The 20189-nt window shown below is 43.6% G+C and overlaps 1 protein-coding gene across 1 annotated transcript in view; it reads right to left on the bottom strand.

Moving 5' to 3' along the window:
* The window catches only part of pde4ba (phosphodiesterase 4B, cAMP-specific a), a 338452-nt gene extending 318583 nt beyond the window's left edge, over positions 1-19869 (bottom strand). The window contains exon 1 of the mRNA XM_029707945.1: positions 19456-19869. The gene's annotated coding sequence lies outside the window, so the exon portion shown is untranslated. The remainder of the gene's footprint in view (positions 1-19455) is intronic.
* Between the last annotated feature and the right edge of the window lie 320 nt (positions 19870-20189).

Below are 20189 nucleotides of genomic sequence, written 5' to 3' on the forward strand. Positions count from 1 at the left end.
CTTTTGGCCTTTGGGTCAGGGAGGGAGTAGGAATGGAGCAGGGCCAGCATTAGCCATATGCTGCTAGTGATCAGGCCTCAAAAAGCCCTCGTAAGCGGGGGGTGGGGGTGGAGGGGGGAATAGAGGGAGAAAGAGACAGAGATGGAGGGGAGATGACCCCTCCCCCCATTTTTCGCTGCTGCTCCTCTCTGTTTATTATCTATGCACTTTACCTCTACCTACATGTACACTACCATTCAAAAGTTTGTGGTCACTTAGAAATGTCCTTGTTTCTGAAAGAAAAGCTAATTTTTTGGTTGATTAAAATAACATCAAATTGATCAGAAATACAGTGAAGAGGCGACTCCGGTATACTGGTCTTCTAGGCAGAGTTCCTCTGTCCAGTGTCTGTATTCTTTTGCCCATCTTAATCTTGTATTTTTATTGGCCAGTCTGAGATATGGCTTTTTCTTTGCAACTCTACCTAGAAGGCCAGCATCCCGGAGTCGCCTCTTCACTGTTGACGTTGAGACTGGTGTTTTGCGGGTACTATTTAATGAAGCTGCCAGTTGAGGAGTTGTAAGGCATGTGTTTCTCAAACTAGACACTCTAATGTACTTGTCCTCTTGCTCAGTTGTGCACCAGGGCCTCCCACTCCTCTATTTATTCTGGTTTGAGACCGTTTGCGCTGTTCTGTGAAGGGAGGAATACACAACGTTGTACGAGATCTTCAGTTTCTTGGCAATTTTTCACATGGAATAGCCTTCATTTCTCATAACAAGAATAGACTGACAAGTTTCAGAAGAAAGTTCTTTGTTTCTGGCCATTTTGAGCCTGTAATCGAACCCACAAATGCTGATACTCAACTAGTCTAAAGAAGGACAGTTTTATTGCTTCTTTAATCAGGACAACAGTTTTCAGCTGTGCTAACATAATTGCAAAAGGGTTTTCTAATGATAAATTAGCCTTTTAAAATGATAAACTTGGATTAGCTAACACAACATGCCATTGGAACAAAGGAGTGATGATTGCTGATAATGGGCCTCTGTACGCCTATGTAGATACTCCATTAAAAAATCTGCCGTTTCCAGCTACAATAGTCATTAACAACATTAACAATGTCTACACTGTATTTCTGATCAATTTGATGTTATTTTAATGGACAAAAAAATTGCTTTTCTTTATAAAACAAGGACATTTCTAAGTAATCCCACATTTCTGATTGGTAGTGTATATTTTACCTAAATTACGTTGACTAACCTGTGCACCCGCACATTGACACTGTAACGGTACTCTTCTGCCTGCGGCTATGGAACCCTGACTTGTTCACTGGACGTGTTACCTTGTCCCAGACCTGCTGTTTCAATTCTCTCTCCCTGTACCGCACCTGCTATTTTGACCTCTGAATGCCAAGTGACATTTACTCCAGATGTACTGGCCTGTTGCACCCTCTACAACCACTGTGATTATTATTTGACAGTGCTGGTCATCTATGAATGTTTGAACAGCTTGAAGAACGATCTGGCCTTAATGGCCATGTTCTGTTATAATCTCCACCCGGCACAGCCAGAAGAGGACTGGCCACCCCTCAGAGCCTTGTTCCTCTCTAGGTTTCTTCCTAGGTTCCTGCCTTTCTAGGGAGTTTTTCCTAGCCACGGTGCTCTACATTTTCTTTGCTTGCTGCTTGGGGTTTTAAGCTGGGTTTCTGTATAGCACTTTGTGACATCTGCTAATGTAAAAAGGGCTTTTTAAATACATTTCATTGATTGATTGATTGATTGATATAGCCTCGTTACTGTTATTTTATTGTTGCTATTTAGTTATTTGTTATTTTTCTATTGTCTTCTTTTTTTCATTTTTCATTTTTATTTATTTACTTAAGTTTATTTTGTAAATACTTTCTTAACACTTATTTTTTTCTTAACTGCATTGTTGGTTAAGGGCTTGTATGTAAGCGTTTCACTGTAAGGTATCTGTTGTATTCAGCGCGTGTGACAAATAACATTTGATTTGATTTTGATTTGAGATGTTTGCTCTGACCAACATCATTACAGCAACACTGTTGTAGATGGTGAGCCCTGGTACCAGTAACAACGTGTTGCCCGATAACAGAGGGAAGCACTCTAGAGTGCTTCTATACATCCCTTTATTGCAGAGAATGCTTAGTCCTCATATTGGTGTGCCAAGCCATCTCTAATCAAACCCAACAGAAACAAGCGTCTAAACCTAAAATATTTATTTAGTTAAAGCATAACCCAATGAAGAGCAGTTTGGCGGGACCCATGACTAGACCTTCTCCTCCCAAGCGTGTTGTGTAGTTGCAGCGATGAGACAAGATCAAAATTGGGGTAAAAAAATAACCCAATGATCCTTATACAAACTACACAAAAACTTCCCTCGACAAACAACACCACAGACATCCCTCCAGTTGTGATTGCGGATCATGCATACACTGATGTGGTGTAGTTTGGGTGTGGTCTGGGAGTGGTCAGGAAGTGGTCTGGGAGTGGTCATGGTGTGGTCTGAGAGTGGTCTGGGTGTGGTCTGGGAGTGGTCTGGGAGTGGTCTGGGTGTGGTCTGGGAGTGGTCTGGGAGTGGTCTGGGAGTGGTCTGGGTGTGGTCTGGGTGTGGTCTGGGTGTGGTCTGGGAGTGGTCTGGGTGTGGTCTGGGTGTGGTCTGGGAGTGGTCATGGTGTGGTCTGAGAGTGGTCATAGTGTGGTCTGAGAGTGGTCTGGGTGTGGTCTGGGAGTGGTCTTGGAGTGGTCTGGGTGTGGTCTGGCTGTGGTCTGGGTGTGGTCTGGGAGTGGTCTGGGTGTGGTCTGGGAGTGGTCTGGGAGTGGTCTGGGTGTGGTCTGGGAGTGGTCTGGGAGTGGTCTGGGTGTGGTCTGGGTGTGGTCTGGGAGTGGTCTGGGTGTGGTCTGGGTGTGGTCTGGGAGTGGTCATGGTGTGGTCTGAGAGTGGTCTGGGTGTGGTCTGGGAGTGGTCTGGGAGTGGTCTGGGTGTGGTCTGGGTGTGGTCTGGGTGTGGTCTGGGAGTGGTCTGGGAGTGGTCTGGGTGTGGTCTGGGTGTGGTCTGGGAGTGGTCATGGTGTGGTCTGAGAGTGGTCATGGTGTGGTCTGGGAGTGGTCTGGGAGTGGTCTGGGTGTGGTCTGGGTGTGGTCTGGGTAGGGTTGTGGCAGTCACAAAATTTAGTCAGCCGGTGATTGTCAAGCAAATAACTGCTGGTCTCACTGCAATTTACCGTTAATAAACATAAACACATTTAGCATCTCCTGGCTTCCACAAATAACATACATGCCACTAATGCAGACCTTTGGAACGTTTACCATTTAAAAATGTAATAAATTGAATAAATCCATGTAATATAGCCTACACTTTCACAATAAATCCATTATTTATTTTAGACAGGTCTAAAGAAACATGATATGGAAAAAAATGTAGTCTATTTTGGATTAACAGAATAGCATAGTCTGAGTTGTCCTTATGTTAGGTCCTGATCTGGCTATACCATATGGCTGTGGGCTACACTAGTTCCTTAAGCAGGCAAGATTTAATTTGAATTCCGTGGCATTATTTTATAATTTTTTATAGTATGAAGAATACAATTGAACAAAGCTGAATAAAATATAAATCATATTTTCTCCAAACAAATTCAGGGAGTGCGCACATGCGACTATTCTGTGTTGAGCAGTTAACAAAGAAATAGGTACTCCTACATGCATAATTTAGAGTTAATAATGTAACTTTAGTTGTTCTACAAACATTGGGCTATATGTTTAGATTTTTAATACATTGTAAGGCTGAATTATGCAACTCTAATGATGATTTGAAAAAAGTCGCTTGAAAGGCATGAACGCTGCATTGTTTTTTTGTGCAGGCTGTACACACTTCATCAGTCTCTCATTCACAATTTGACAAGGACTTGATAATGCCTCGAATTTCCCGGCGGCATCCTCTTTGTGTGGTCGTAATGCACCCTAAATAAAATCCACGCATCTCCCTGAGAGCTGCATACGCCGAATCACCTCTCACTCACATGGATCTTCATCACGTGATCCGGTCTTTCTCACAGGCCACAAGTGAAGACAGACACATCGGGGACGCAACTGTGCGCATCCTTATCGAATTCCGAGGTGCATATTGAAGATATTGGAAGAACTGTCCACATTTACATTTCGTCAGCCAACAAGATGTGTAGGCCTAACGAACAGTAAAAGCCCTAGCATGTGTCAATCTTCTATCCCCCATAGTACAAAAGTTGACCCATTCTATTCTGTGAAATAAATAAATATTCCAAACATAGTCTGGGACAGTTGTGGGATGCGATAGATCCCAAATTAATACAACCACTAGCATCAAAAAAACTGTTTTACGCAATGAGGCTTACGCGACAGATCCGAACGTTTAGCATAAAATGTTGAGAAATTATTAGGCTATTTTTTTCACAATATAAATGCAGCAATGCTCACACGGCAGTAGGCTATAAGAGCGAATGTTCCATTTGCGGGAAAACTCCATTATCAAAAGTGACCGCAAACACGACTATGCATGTAATGCTTTTATTATAAAGGTGCATTTCTATGGTGAAAATTATCTTCCCCAAACTTGAAACTCAAGCGCTGCCTATGTATACTAGTTAGGCTCTAAACCCCTTGTAAAAGTGGATAAATGTGCTTAATTTTAAGAAGTTATTTGGCCACTTTAGTTGTGATACAAACCTTATCAAAACATCTAGGCCTATCAAATAAAATAAAATAAAATGTTATTAGTCACACGCGCCGAATACAACATATGTAGACCTTAGAGTGAAATGCTTACTTAACCAACAATGCAGTTTCAAAAAATACAGATAATAATAAGACATAAAAGTAACAAGCTCCTTTATGATAGGGAATTTGAGGATTCAGAACATGACAGAATAACCCACCACAAGAAGGCCAAGCAGCGTGCGCTGACTGGGAGGGCGAGCTGGACCGGGGAGAATCAACGACAGAAGCCCGAGAGACAGCGGCAAAAAATGTTTTGGGGGGGCACACGGGGAGATTGGCGAGGTCGGGGTTGAGACCTGAAACAACTCCCCGTGCTTACCGTGGGGAGCGAGTGACCGAGCAAGCACCGTATTATGAGGTGATGCGCACTGTGTCGCCGGTGCGCACTCACAGCCCGGTGCGCTCGGTACAAGCTCCTCACAGTTGCCATGCTAGAGTTGGCCGTCAGCCAGGAAGAAGTGCGCCGGCTCAGCGTGTCTGGTCTCCAGTGCGTCTCTACGGCCCAGGTTGTCCTGCACCTGCTCTAAGCACGGTACTCCCCGTTCACCAGCGCAGCACAGTTCGTCCTGTGCCAGCGCCCCGCCCTTGCTGGGCTACAGTGACTATGCAGCCAGGACGGGGTGTGCTAGCCCTGAGCTCCAGACCTCCGGTGCGCCTCCACGGCCCAGTGTGCCCTGTGCCTGCTCTGCGCACCCAGTCTCCTGTGCGTCTCCCCAGTCTGATGAGACCGGTTCCAGCTCCCCGTAGGAAGCCTCCAGTGATGATCCATGGCCCGGAGCCTGGAGGGATGATCCATGGCACGAAGCCTCCAGTGATGATCCATGGCCCGGAGCCTCCAGTGATGATCCATGGCACAAAGCCTCCAGTGATGATCCATGGAGCGGAACCAATAGTGACGATCCATGGCACGGAGCCTGCAGCGAAGGTCCCCAGTCCGGAACCTACAGAGACGCTCCCCAGTCCGGAGCCTCCAGCAACGCTCCCCAGCCCGGAGCCCTCAGCCCGGAGCCTCCAGCGACGCTCCTCAGCCCGGAGCCTCCAACGACGGTCCGCAGCCCGGAGCCTCCAGCGACGGTCCGCAGCCCAGACCCTCCAGCGACGGTCTGCAGCCCGGGGTCATCAGCGGCGGTCGGCAGTTCAGAGCCTCCGGTGCTGATCCACGGTCTGGTTCCTCCAGCGACACAGAAGCGGGGGGATCAGCGAGCGGTGTGGGGGCTACGCCCCGAACCAGAGCCGCCACCATGAGTAGATGCCCACCCGGACCCTCCCCTATAGGTTCAGGTTTGCGGCCGGGAGTCCGCACCTTTGGGGGGGGGGCACTGTCATGCCCTGACCTGAGAGAGTCGTTTTTCTCTGTAAGGTTAGGTCAGGGTGTGACACGGGGTGGGCATTCTATGTGTTGTATGTCTATGTTGTTTTTGTATTTCTTTGTTGGGCCGAGTATGGTTCCTAATCAGAGGCAGCTGTCTATCATTGTCTCTGATTAGGAATCATACTTAGTGTTTGTGGGTTATTATTCTTTCTGCGAGTGTTTTGTGTGCACCTCAGTTGTGTCACGTTCATTTCTGTTTATTTATTTATTTTATTTCACCTTTATTTAACCAGGTAGGCAAGTTGAGAACAAGTTCTCATTTACAATTGCGACCTGGCCAAGATAAAGCAAAGCCGTTCGACAACATACAACAACACAGAGTTACACATGGAGTAAAACAAATATACAGTCATTAATACAGTAGAAAAATAAGTCTATGTACAATGTGAGCAAATGAGGTGAGATAAGGGAGGTAAAGGCAACAAAAAAAAGTTCATGGTGGCAAAGTAAATACAATATAGCAAGTAAAAACACTGGAATGGTAGATTTGTAGTAGAAGAAAGTGCAAAGTAGAAAAAGAGTTAATGGGGTGCAAAGGAGCAAAATAAAATAAATAAAATAAATAAATACAGTAGGGGAAGAGGTAGTTGTTTGGGCTAAATTATAGATGGGCTATGTATCCTGTTTATTGTTTTTGTTCGGTTTCACTTCTATTAAAGTATGTGGAATTACCGGCACACTACGCCTTGGCTCCTTTATGACAGGGAATTTGAGGATTCAGAACGTGACAGCGACTATATTCAGGGGGATACCGATACAGAGTCAATGTGCGAGGGCACCGGTTATGTGAGGTAGTATGTACATGTAGGTAGAGTTATTAAAGTGACGATGCATAGATGACAACAGAGAGTAGCAGTGGTGTAAAGAGGGGGGGGGGGCAATACCAATAGTCTGGGTAGCCATTTGACTAGATGTTCAGGAGTCTTATGGCTTGGGGGTAGAAGCTGTTTAGAAGGCTCTTGGACATAGACATGGCGCTCCGGTATCGCTTGCCGTGTGGTAGCAGACAAAACAGTCTATGACTGGTGACTGGAGTCTTTGACAATTTTTAGGGCCTTCCTCTGACACCGCCTGGTATAGAGGTCCTGGATGGCAGGAAGCTTGGCCCCAGTGATGTAGTGGGCCGTTCGCACTACCCTCTGTAGTGCCTTGCGGTCGGAGGCCGAGCAGTTGCCATACCAGGCAGTGATGCAACCAGTCAGGATGGTCTCGATGGTGCAGCTGTAGAACCTTTTGAGGATCTGAGGACCCATACCAAATCTTTTCAGTCTCCTGAGGGGGAATAGGTTTTGTTGTGCCCTCTTCACGACTGTCTCGATGTGCTTGAACCATGTTAGTTTGTTGGTGATGTGGACACCAAGGAACTTGAAGCTCTCAACCTGCTCTACTGCAGCCCCGTCGATGAGAATGGGGGTGTGCTCTGTCCTCTTTTTACTGTAGTCCACAATCATCTCCTTTGTATTGATCACGTTGAGGGAGAGGTGGTTATCCTGGCACCACACGGCCAGGTCTCTGACCTCCTCTCTATAGGCTGTCTTGTCGTTGTCGGTGATCAGGCCAACCACCGTTGGGCAATCTGCAAATTGAATGATGGTGTTGGAGTCATGCCTGGCCGTGCAGTCATGAGTGAACAGGGAGTACAGGAGGGGACTGAGCACGCAACCCTGAGTGGCCCCTGTGTTGAGGATCAGCGTGGCGGATGTGTTACCTACCCTTACCACCTGGGGCCGGCCCGTCAGAAAGTCCAGGATACATTTGCAGAGGGAAGTGTTTAGTCCCAGGGTCCTTAGCTTTGTGATGAGCTTTGAAGGCACTATGGTGTTGAACTGTAGTCAGTGAATAGCATTCTCACATAGGTGTTCCTTTTGTCCAGGTGGGAAAGGGCAGTGTGGAGTGCAATGGAGATTGCATCATCTGTGGATCTGTTGGGGGCGGTATGCAAATTGGAGATGGTGTTGATGTGAGCCATGACCAGCCTTCATGGCTTCAGACGTGAATGCTATGGGTCGGTAGTCCTTTAGGCAGGTTAACTTAGTGTTCTTGGGCACAGGGACTATGGTGGTCTGCTTAAAACATGTTGGTATTACAGACTCAGAATGGGAGAGGTTGAAAATGTCAGTGAAGACACTTGCCAGTTGGTCAGCGCATGCTCACAGTACATCCTGGTAATCCGTCTGGCCCTGCGGCCTTCTGAATGTTGACCTGTTTAAAGGTCTTACTTACATCAGCTGCGGAGTGCATGATCACACATTTTTCCTTAACAGTTGGTGCTCTCATGCATGTTTCAGTGTTATTTACCTCAAAGCGAGCATAGAAGTAGTTTAGCTCGTCTGGTAGACTCGTGTCAATTGGTCAGCTCTCAGCTGTTCTTCCCCTTATAGTCTGTAATGGTTTGCAAGCCCTGCCACATCCAACGAGCGTCAGAGCCAGTGAAGTACAATTTGTTCTTGGTCCTATATTGACGCTTTGCCTGTTTGATGGCTCGTCGGAGGGCATAGCGGGATTTATTATAAGCTTCCGAGTCCCGCCCCTTGAAACCGGCAGCTCTAGCCTTTAGCTCAGTGTAGATGCTGCCTGTAATCCATGGCTTCTGGTTGGGGTATGTACATACGGTCACTGTGGGGACAACGTCATCGATGCACTTATTGATGAAGCCAGTGATTGATGTGGTGTACTCCTCAACGCCATCAGAAGAATCCCGGAACATATTCCAGTCTGTGCTAGCAGAACAGTCCTGTAGCTTAGCATCTCCATCATCTGACCACTTTTTTGTTGATCTAGTCACTGGTGCTTCCTGCTTTAATTTTTGCTTGTAAGCAGGAATCAGGAGGATAGAATTATGGTTAGATTTGCCAAATGGAGGGCGAGGGAGGGATTTGTATGCGTCTCTTTGTGTGGAGTATATGGTTGCACATTTAACATGCTGATAGAAATTTGGTAAAACGGATGTAAGTTTCCCTGCAATAAAGTCCCCGGCTACTAGGAGTACCGCCTCTGGGTGACCGTTTTATTTGTTTTCTTAAGGTGGAATACAGCTCATTCAATGCTGACTTAGTGCCAGCCTCTGACTGTGGTGGTATATAAACCGCTACAAAGAATACAGATGAAAACTCTCTCGGTTGGTAGTGTGGTCTACAGCTTATCATGAGATACTCTACCTCAGGCGAGCAATAGCTCTAGACTTCCTTAGATATCATGCAACAGCTGTTATTTACAAAAATACATAGACCGCGGCCCCTTGTCTTACCAGACGCCGCTGTTCTATCCTGCCGGTACATCGTATAACCAGCCAGCTGTATGTTGATGTTGTCGTCGTTCAGCCACGACTCCTTGAAGCATAAGATGTTACAGTTTTTAATGTCCCGTTGGTAGTTTAATCTTCCGTGTAACTCATTGATTTTATTGTCCAAAGATTGCACGTTTGATAGCAGAATGGAGGGACCTTCAGCCCCTTTTTCTCCGCCTCCTCTTCACACAGATCACAGGGATTGGGGCCTGTTCCCGAGGAAGCAGCGTATCCTTTGCTTTGGGCTCGTCAGAGTCGTGAAAGGAAAAAGAGGATTCTGCTAGTCCATGGTGAGTAACTGCAGTCCTGATGTCTAGAAGTTATTTTTGGTCATAAGAGACGGTAGCGGCAACATTATGTACCAAATAAGTTTAAAAAATAAGTTACAAACAACACAAATAAGCGAAAAAAAAAACAATCGGCTGGGGTCTGCCATCTTCTCCGGCGCCATCTTACGGCATGCATGGGCAAGACTACATGAGATGTGCCACTATGACTCGAAAAAGTCGCAGTAAAATGCATGGTTTCTTGCCTTATGCTGGGCATCATCCACAAGTGATAATATATAAAGTGATAGGCTAATAGTGTCACCCATCAGACAATACTTGATTTAATCTTGTCTTTACATATACTAAATAATATACAGTGCCTTCGTAAAGTATTCAGACCCCTTGACTTTTTCAAAATTTTGTTACGTTACAGCCTTATTCTAAAATTGATTAAATTGTTTATTTTCCTCATCAATATACACACAATACCCCATAATGACAAAACAAAAATAGGTTTTTAGAAATTTTTGCAAATGTATTACAAAAAAACAGAAATATCATATTTACATAAGTATTCAGACCCTTTACTCAGGACTTTGTTGAAGCACCTTTGGCAGCGATTACAGCATTGAGTCTTCTTTGGTATGACGCAACAAGCTTGGCAAACCTATATTTGGGGAGTTTCTCCAATCCTTCTCTTCAGATCCTCTCAAGCTCTGTCAGGTTGGATGGGGAGCGATGCTGCACAGCTATTCTCAGGTCTATCCAGAGATGTTACATCGGGTTCAAGTCCGGGCTCTGCCTGGGCCATTCAAGGACATTCAGAGACTTGTCCCAAAGCCACTCCTGCGTTGTATTGGCTGTGTGCTTAGGGTCGTTGTCCTGTTGGAAGGTAAACCTTCACCCCAGTCTGAGGTCCTGAGCACTCTGGAGCAGGTTCTAATCAAGGATCTCTCTGTACTTTGCTCCATTCATCATTGCCTCGATCTTGACTAGTCTCCCAGTCCCTGCCGCTGAAAAACATCCCCACAGCATGATTCTGCCACCACCATGCTTCACCGTGGGGATGGTGCCAGGTTTCCTCCAGACGTGACGCTTGGCATTCAGGACAAAATAGTTCAATCTTGATTTCATCAGAACAGAGAATATTATTTCTCATGGTCTGAGAGTCTTTCGGTGCCTTTTGGCAAACTCCATGCGGGCTGTCATGTGCCTTTTACTGAGGAGTGGCTTCCATCTGGCCACTCTACCATGAAGTGCTGCAGAGTTGGCTGTTCTTCTGGAAGGTTCTCCCATCTCCACAGAGGAACTCCAGAGCTCTGTGAGAGTGACCAAGGCCCTTCTCCCCCAATTGCTCAGTTTGGCTCGGTGGCCAGCTCTAGGAAGAGCCTTGTTGGTTCTAAACTTCTTCCATTTAAGAATGATGGAGGACACTGTGTTCTTGGGGACCTTCAATGCTGCAGAAATGTTTTGGTACAATTCCCCAGATCTGTGCCTCGACACAATCCTGTCTCGGCGCTCTACGGACAATTCCTTTCGACCTCTTGGCTTTTGCTCAGACATGCACTGTAAACTGTGGGACCTTATATATACAGGTGTGTGCCTTTCCAAATCATGTCCAATCAATTGAATTTACCACAGGTGGACTCCAATCAAGTTGTTGAAACATCTCAAGGACGATCAATGGAAACAGGATGCACCTGAGCTCAATTTTGAGTCTTATAGCAAAGGGTCTGAATCCTTAGGTGTTTCTGTAAAAAAAAAAAAAGTTTTCGCTTTGTCATTATAGGGTAGATTGCTGAGGATTTTTTATTTATTTCATCCATTTCAGAATAAGGCTGTAACGTAACAAAATGTGGAAAAAGTCAAGGGGTCTGAATAGTTTCCGAAGGCACTGTATGTGTGAAATTTGTTTTGAATGGACCATTATCATACACCTGTCTCAAAACAATTTCATCTATGCACATAAATATCGAATGGAGGATGCTTTTCTCATGGTTCATTTTCATTCCAACCAGGTAGGCTATATTCCTGTTGTAAAGATGAGCAATGTGCTTAATATTAAGAAAGTTGAGAAATAAATATAGTAGGCCTATAGAAAGCTGATGGGCTCCTCCTCTTTTTAATAGAGGCCATCACTCTGTTTTCTCATGCAATTGAATTTCCTATAGAAATGTTGTGCAACATGAGCTCATGGGCTCTCATGAAGTGTTTGATTAGATTTTGATTACGTTTGCATTGATGTCAAAGTTATTAGAGGAACAATAGAGTGCTGAGTACCAAGCAGTTAGCAAGTCTGGTAGGTTACTTATGACCATCAGCAGCATCAGAGCTTGGAGAAGCCTAATTACCGTGACTAAATGGTATGACCTCACTCACTCTGCCTACTCCACTCAAAATGGATGATGCATACTATGACCTCACTCACTCTGCCTACCCCACTCAAAATGGATAGGGTGCATACTATGACCTCACTCACTCTACCTACCCCACTCAAAATGGATGTATAGGACCTAAAATGGATTTGACATCTCCGACACACAAGCCATGACTAATAGCATACAGTATGTATGTGTGTGTAATATCAACCAGGCCAGTAAAGGGCCTATAGTGAATAGAAGCACAGTGTGCCAGCTGTTAGTTGGCTGTGTTTAAAAATGATCTCCTTCAGGCCCACAGATTTATTATTTCATTCCAGACAGGAAAAAAGAGCTCTCAGAGAGATTGATTATGGCCAGATGAGCGCACAGGTCTAACTGATTATTCTAACACACACACACACACACACACACACACACACACACACACACACACACAGAGAGAGAGAGCACATTAACAAATACAACAGTATACTACTATGGTATAAATACTATAGTATTCACTGTTGGGTTTTTCCAGACTTTACTGTAGTATTCAATGTAGTGTTTTTGCGGACTTTAGTAGTATTTACTGTAGTATACTGTAGTATTTACAGTTAACTTTAGTATAAATCAAAGCACAGTCACAACACGTAATATTTTACCGCAAACACTGCAGCAGAACCGAACTCCTTGCTCCGCTACTCTTTCATCCGCATGTGGCTACAATAAGTCGAGCTTTCACAGGAAGGCTGTGAAGCGCTAGGGAAGCTGTGAAGCACTGGGGAAGCTGTGAAGCCAGCTGTAGCCTATTGCATGATTGTGTTCATGAGTCTGTTATTAAATGTGTATGTTTAATGCTTTTCATTAAATCCTGTTTGGTTACAAATATTGTATATATAGTACATTCCTTCATATGGGCAGAATATTGTAGCCTAGGCCTATATACATTCCTTCATATGGGCAGAATATTGTAGCCTAGGCCTATATATATTCCTTCATATGGGCAGAATGTTGTACATACATTTGTTCATATGGTACTATAAAGGCTGAAGATTAAAAACAGCCAATATCTCGTTTCTCTGGGGAAACTAGATATTGGGCAAAAATAAAACAAATTTGTTTGTGCTTTTTCGTGATATCCAATTGGTAGTTAGTCCCGTACGGACTCGGGAGAGATCCATGCGTCCTCCGAAACACGACCCCGCCAAGTCACACAGCTTCATGACACACTGCTCGTTTAACCCGGAAGCCAGCCACACCAATGTGTCGGAGGAAACACTGTACAGCTGACGACCGAAGTCAGCGTGCATGCACCTGGCCCGCCACAAGAGCGCGATGGGACAAGGATACCCTGGCCAGCCAAACCCTCCCCTAAACTGGACTACGCTGGGCCAATTGTGCACCGCCTCATGTGTCTCCCCGTCGCGGTCTGCGACACAGCCTGGGATCGAACCCAGATCTGTAGTGATGCCTCTAGCACTGCGCCACTCAGGGGGCCTCAAAAAAACTTTATTTATCAACAAAAAAGGGTAACAAAATATAAAAATGGGGCAAAAATAAGTTAAAATATAATAAGCCTAAAACATTTATTTCAAATAACCAAAAAGAATACCCCAAAATAAGACTAGGCTACATGACAATGCAGCACCATAAAAACAAGTTCAGGAACAAATCTTCCAAGAATGTGCTTAATATTCTGGTCTCATAAGGATTTTGGAGTAATTGAAAGAGTTTAAATTGTTGTGTCATGAAGAAGTGCCCAAGTTGACAAGGTGCTAATTTTTCTCAGATGGATTTTCCCGTATTCACAACTGAAACTTGAAAGTGTAGGCAACGCTCTTCAGGTAAGACTCCAGCCATTAATTTGTGATGTACTTCTGAACCAGTGACTTCAGATCCTCCTGATGCTTACGGTAGAGGGATCTTTGCCATGGCGGAGAAACGCCAACAAGTTGCTGCTCTATTCTCATTTCGCCAATTTGCTGTAAGCATTTCAATGCCTCCATGAACTTCCAAATGGTGAGGTGGGTAGCACCAAAATTGGCCAAACATTTTTGATGCCAGCCCTCCACTCTGTTGTTGGTCTTTGCCAAGTCTTGCAGGACAGCATCGTAGCAGTTCCATAATTCTGAAAATACAAAAAGCAGATTAGCAACCATGCTGTCATCAATAGTAAGAATATGAATAATACATCAATTATTATGTTAAACAACACATACCTATGGGAAACATTGTCTTTCTTTGAATGTATCTGACCTTCTCCCCAACCCATGTTGTCTGAAAGTATGTCAGAAGCTCCTCCAGTTGATGTTCCGGCGCTGAAAGAACCGCATATCCAGCACAAATTGGAGAGCACAACCTCAGTAAGCCGTATGCAACCTTGTCATTCGAAAGCATCATAGTCGGTGCACTTCCAGAAGGACTTATTTGCGGTCTATCATTCCCGTCTGTAGGCGTAGCCTTCAAGCCCCAGGATATTTTTTTGAAGCACGGAGAGGATAAATTTGGATTCCATTGCTTGTCAGGGACGTCACCAGGACCCTGGATATGTGAGTGCCCCTGGAAAGTTGGTGGACTATAATTTCCTCCTCATATTTTAGGTCTACAATCTGTGTATCCACTCTTTTCATTGGACTATGTTATTGGTTGCATTTAAGACATGGGTCAGTCATTTTATTGATCTCAGTCTGTCAATGTCAGAGTATCTCGTCATTTGGGTAAATTGTGTGGTATTAAAAAATATTGTCTCCAGTCATGTAAAATTATGTAGAATTACAGGAAATTCTTTCTCAAACCCGCAAATACAATGATTTGCAGGTCCCCCGTCAGCCCCTGGTCTTCAGGGCTGACCACCTGGTTATCAAACTCTGGGGTGTCCCTAAAAGGTTTAGCAAAACAACATAACATTTTGTGGTAATCAAATGTGCTTCAATATCTTTATATTGTTACCAGTATAGCCTAACCCTTTAATCATAGGCTATTGTTACTTTGTGTCTGTAAAATCACAATCTTTCAAATGATATGCTAAAGCCTATACATAATATTCTGCCCATATGAACACTTTTATTTTAGGCCAAATAAAGAACAGATATGCATGATTTAATGAAAAGCAGCAAACAGACACAACATTGTTTCACATTCTTTAATAAAATAGTAATAAACAGAAACAGGCAATAGGCAATACAGCTGGCTTCACAGTTTACCCACCAAATAGCCCGCCTACAAGGAAACTTAACAGATCTCGACAACGTTGAGTACGTGAGGGGGTCTGTGTGCTGTGCAGTACCTTCCACAAAAAGTTTTGCTCGACAAAAAGACACGTAAGCAGTATAAATACTGTACTAAAAGAAAACTGTATTATATGCTATAGTAATTAATATAGTGTTTTGCGGATTATAGTATACTGTAGTATTTACTGAAGTGTTTTTGCAGCCTGTACTATACTGTAGTATTTACTGTAGGGTTTTTTGAAGACGGTAGTATACTGTAGTATTTACTGTAGTGTTATTGCAAACAATACTGTAATATTTACTATAGTGTTTTTGTTTTATTATCTTTGACATAGAAGTGGAAGCTTTCTCCTTCAGGAAGCCTACTGGTGAAATACTGAAAGAGCAAATGTTCCATAACATGTAGGTAGGTAGGTAGGTCTGGGGTCTGAACAGAGAGTTCAGAGCTTGTGCTCTTTTCTATAACCTGTAGGGAACACAATATATGGTCTAAACTTGGCATGTAGGTTTCTCACTTATGGGGCCACAAATTGTGATATGGGGGATGGGAATGGGTGGAGTATATGCAAATTAAATACTGTAGTATTTAACACAGTAACTACATATTTTTTTCTACTGCAAAATCTGACGTCAAAGTATTTTTCTGTCTAAATAGACAGCAATTTCGGATACTCCAGGACACTGTATATTCTGATCAACTCCCTTGAAATGAAATAGCACATTAATCTGATAATATACCTGGCCATTACAACAGATCAAAGATGTTTGATCAAATGTCGTAGTTACTGAGTTTTGCATTTGTAGGGCAGTATTGTCTTTAAAAAGTGTTGTGTTTTTGCGGTTTTGCAAACATTACTGTAGTATTTACTATAGTTTTTTGGGGGGGATAATACTGTAGTATTTACAATATTATTCTACAGTACACTACAACATTTTATAGTAAGTTGTGGTCCCGTGTGGCTCAGTTGGTAGAGCATGGTGTTTGCAACGCCAGGGCTGTGGGTTTGATTCCCACGGGGGACCAGTATGAAAAAAAAAATGTATGAAATGTGTGCATTTACTACTGTAAGTCGCTCTGGATAAGAGCGTCTGCTAAATGACTAAAATGTAAATGTAAGTCCTACACATGATCAAGGTATACTACAGTATAGTATTCTACAGTTTACTCTACAATTCCACAATAAAGTACTGTAGTATTTTACCGTATACTGTAGTATTTTTTCATGAGCGAGAGAACCCTGGTTTTTGACCTCTTTACAAACAGCACTGAAACTCCACAGAATAGCCTTAGGATATTCAACACGTGCAACCACAGCCACACACATCGAAAACACACACACGCACACATAAACACTTTGTCTTCATTGACAGACTCAGTCTATCACAGGGAAGGAAAGGGGGTGTTATAAATCAGTTGATCGGCCGGCCAGGGTCCCACTGAGGAGCATCTAATCCCCTGAGTCTTAAGGGCTGATTGACTGATGGTCTATAGCCCCATTGACTACTGCTGCTGCTGAGCCGGAGACCCTATGAACCACATTCTCTTCTCTAAGACTAAAGCCCACAGCCCACTGAGGTGTGTGTGTCTCAGACCTTGTTTCTAAAACCCTGTGCCACTGCTCTCCATGTGGTAGGTAATCAATGAACTCCAGAGCCTCCTCTCTGTCCTAAACACACTCCTCAAGACCTCTGGGCCATGGCTAGAGGCCACTACTCACTGATCTAACCTTTTCCATTCACTTGTGAATGATGTATGATTCACGCACGCAGGCTATCTACTTGAACGCCACAGAGAACAGCTCGATTCAGAGGAAGGTGGCAGACTACAAAAAGCACCCACTGTGTTACCAACAGTAGAGAGGAGTGAGAGAATGTCCAGCCAATCCCAAAATGTGTTTGATGAGCATAATGCAACCACTTATGTCAGAACACATGTTTCAAAACAGTCATTAGCAATACTGACAAGATTAAAAAGGGAAGAAAAATATGCCCTGCACTAATTATTAATTAGCCTGTTTGTCTCTGCTGGTGATCAATAATGACAACACACACACACTGTGGGGCGCACACACACACCCTGTGGCACACACTCTGTGACACACACACACACTCTGTGACACATACACTATTTATGAAACCAGATTACTGTCACCACAGATAGCACTCTAAGTAAAATGTCACCCGCTCTGGACTCTATCCAATTTCAGCTACACAAAACATGACATGTTGATAAAATATTTGTAAATATTTGCTTTGACTTCTCAAGCTTAGTTATTGAATACTAAAGCTTTGCTCTCAGTCCACTCACAGCACTGCTTATTGATCAATGTCAGTATTTCCCCTAGGATGTTTTTCAGTGCGTGATAGTGGGTGTGGTAGTGGGAGTGGCCAGTGGTGCAGTTTCAGAGGCCCTCCTCCTGGCCAAAAATGTCCTGCAATCCTACACATCTTCTCATGGGGCAGAGAGAACATTTGACAGTTTTAAAACTAGTTTCATGCAATTTTACACATTTGTCACGGTGCGCCGCTGCTAAATGCATATAGGGGAAGCAATGAATGTGTTTTACTATACCTCACACACACACACACACACACACACACACACACTCGCACACACAGACTGTGAGTGGTCTGATCAACGGATTTTGGGATGAAATAAAAGGAAGTAATGGATCTAATCAGACAGAGGGATGGAGGGAAGGAGGGAGAGACAGTGATGAAAAGATGCAGCAGGGGAGGAAGGGATGTACTGAACTGGAGAATGAGAGAGATGGACAGTCAGATGAGAGAGGAGAAGAGGAAGGACCACGGCAGGCAGGGTTGTTTGCTCAGGGAGGGTTCATTCACAAGCCAGTGTCCCCTCCTGATTCAGAAGTACAGTCCAGAGACCCACTCTCTCACTGGCACCACCGGCACTGTCAACTTAACACAAAGGCAAAGGGAGATGCAAAGCATGTCCTGCATCCTCTATTGAACACAGGAAGCTTCAGTTCCCTTTATAATAAGTAGTTACTCTGTAACTTTGCTAACTATATATTAAGAAAATATAACAATGAATGGTTGAAGTTTAAGGGAAGCAAACTGACCAACTTCTGTGTATAACTACTTGCTAGTATATTACCACGTAATAACCAAAAAATGGACATTTGGCTACATGGTATCTGTGCAACTTCTAGTAAATTGTGACCATGTTTCTCATTTTCAACTCAGGAGGTTGGCCCTGGATTTAAAGCTCAGCTGGCTTCAGAAAGGTTGAGCCCCTTTGGAGATAATGCTCTGAGCAAACAGAAAGATCATCTTCTAGAGTCTAGGCTGAATATGATCCCAATTCAGTCGGTTCCATATCAGTGTCACTCTCATACCTGTCCTTATTCAGACAGACCCAGGAGAATATCAAATTCCTGATGTCACTATTTCTATATGTAAATATTTTTTGATTTTTATGTTGAACAAATTGTTGAAAAATGACCCGAAAGTAAGCATTTCACTGTTGTTTACAAAGCATGTGACAAATACATTTTTGTTTTATGTTGATTTGATAGTGTGTCAGAGGGAGTCCTAAAATCCCATTAGAACACTAGTCCAGAGAGACAGGGAGTGCACCTGTACAACTATTGTGATTTCATTATCACTTCAGTGGTGTCAGTTATGTGTATATTTTCTGTCAGTTGAAGCCAAGTAAGTCAGGTTGGTTAACATGAACCAAGAAAGAAACAATGTAACGTCTTGAAATGTAACGTTACATTGCTAGCCTGTACATTGTCTAATTGTAGTCAGGGTCTGAGTCTGGGCCACCCTTTCAAAATGATCTTCGATAATTACAAAATAAACAATTAGGCCTATGAATTTATTTGTGTTTTTTTTATCTATAGAATCGTCACAGACTTTAAAAATTACAAAAAGTAGCCTACCATTAGTTACTCAATCCAATTGCCTACCAATAGGCTATAGTCTAGGCAGCACCCATCATAAATAAGACATTAATCATGATAGATAGACCATTGGATTTCGCTACAGGGAAATCACAGAACACCGTTTGGTGAACTAGCTGAAACATATTTAGGTGTTGTACAAATATTATTATTAATTAGTGGTATCTGCAAATTGCCTAACAAAAGAACACAACACAACATTAGACAAAACTATAGCAACAGCATCGTTTATCGTTTGAGCGCTCGGGCGCACCTTACCTAAAAAGCGAGTCCACTTTCTATTCTCGTAGAAGGGTGACAAATGGCTCTTGCGAAAGCAGAATTTTCGGTAAAATGCGAATTAATCAAAAGTCGAGTTTCTTCAGTTACCAAAACGGTTTCAGTGCGCGTTGTTGTGTATCCTCCGTTCCGTTATTGCGACCTCGAGCCAACCTCGTGCGGTTGAGCTAAACAGCCTGTTCCCGAGCCATCTGGTATCCTGTCATTCGTTACCCAAATAAAAACAGCACTTCCTTGATGGACTCACTTCTCTGTCACCAGACAATCACGCGGGGTTAGCCTATTAGTAGGTTCAAACTATTTCAAGAATGTATAGCCAATTCGGAGGTTCAAATTATTTCAAGAATGTATCATTCACAACGTTCTTAATAAAAATGGAGGAAGATAGTTTCCGAAGAGCTTTCTTAAAAAATCTCTCGCAAGTCGGCATTCCTTCCCTCACCACACGAGGAGAGTATTCTGGACCAATCGAGCGCGCCGAAGCTACTCTATAGCGCTTGGCACTACGTCTACGCTCTCCAGTGTGACATGCAAACGACTTTGTCTGTAGCCTATCCTTACATTTTTACAGAAATGTTAATTGAATAGCTCATACATAGAAAATTGTGAGGGATGGATAGATCGTCACTTTTTATATGCTGCTGAAGCTGACAACTGATGGTATTTTCTATCTAGTTGCTTCTCTCCACTCCCTTTTCCACACCTGTATTTGT

The sequence above is a fragment of the Salmo trutta genome, chromosome 22 (genome assembly GCF_901001165.1).
Source record: "Salmo trutta chromosome 22, fSalTru1.1, whole genome shotgun sequence".
Lineage (NCBI taxonomy): Eukaryota > Metazoa > Chordata > Actinopteri > Salmoniformes > Salmonidae > Salmo > Salmo trutta.